The sequence below is a fragment of the Sinocyclocheilus anshuiensis genome, unplaced genomic scaffold (genome assembly GCF_001515605.1).
Source record: "Sinocyclocheilus anshuiensis isolate Anshui unplaced genomic scaffold, SAMN03320099.WGS_v1.1 scaffold1583, whole genome shotgun sequence".
Classification (NCBI taxonomy): domain Eukaryota; kingdom Metazoa; phylum Chordata; class Actinopteri; order Cypriniformes; family Cyprinidae; genus Sinocyclocheilus; species Sinocyclocheilus anshuiensis.
In genome coordinates, this window is record NW_015548269.1 from 114,160 (window position 1) to 114,490 (window position 331).

Here is a 331-nt window from a genome sequence, read left to right on the forward strand (position 1 = left end):
AACTCACTCTAAAAAGAGAAACGCACAGACGTGCATACACGCACCTTTCATCTCTCCCTCTCTCTCGAATTGGCAATATTTGAGAAAAGGGTTTAGCGATTTATAATTATTGGAGGGACTAGCCCCCCTCAATGTCTATGGTGGTTATCGCCCTGATCAGACATGAAAATATGTTGTGGCACTATCGTGCAGTCTGTAATGATATGACATTAACAAACTTTAGCGATTTTTTTGCAAACAATTCTTTGGGTAGCATGACCGTAAATATGAACTCACAATTGAATGTAACATAAAACAAATGATTACTTTTCGTTAAAATCTTTATTAAAGG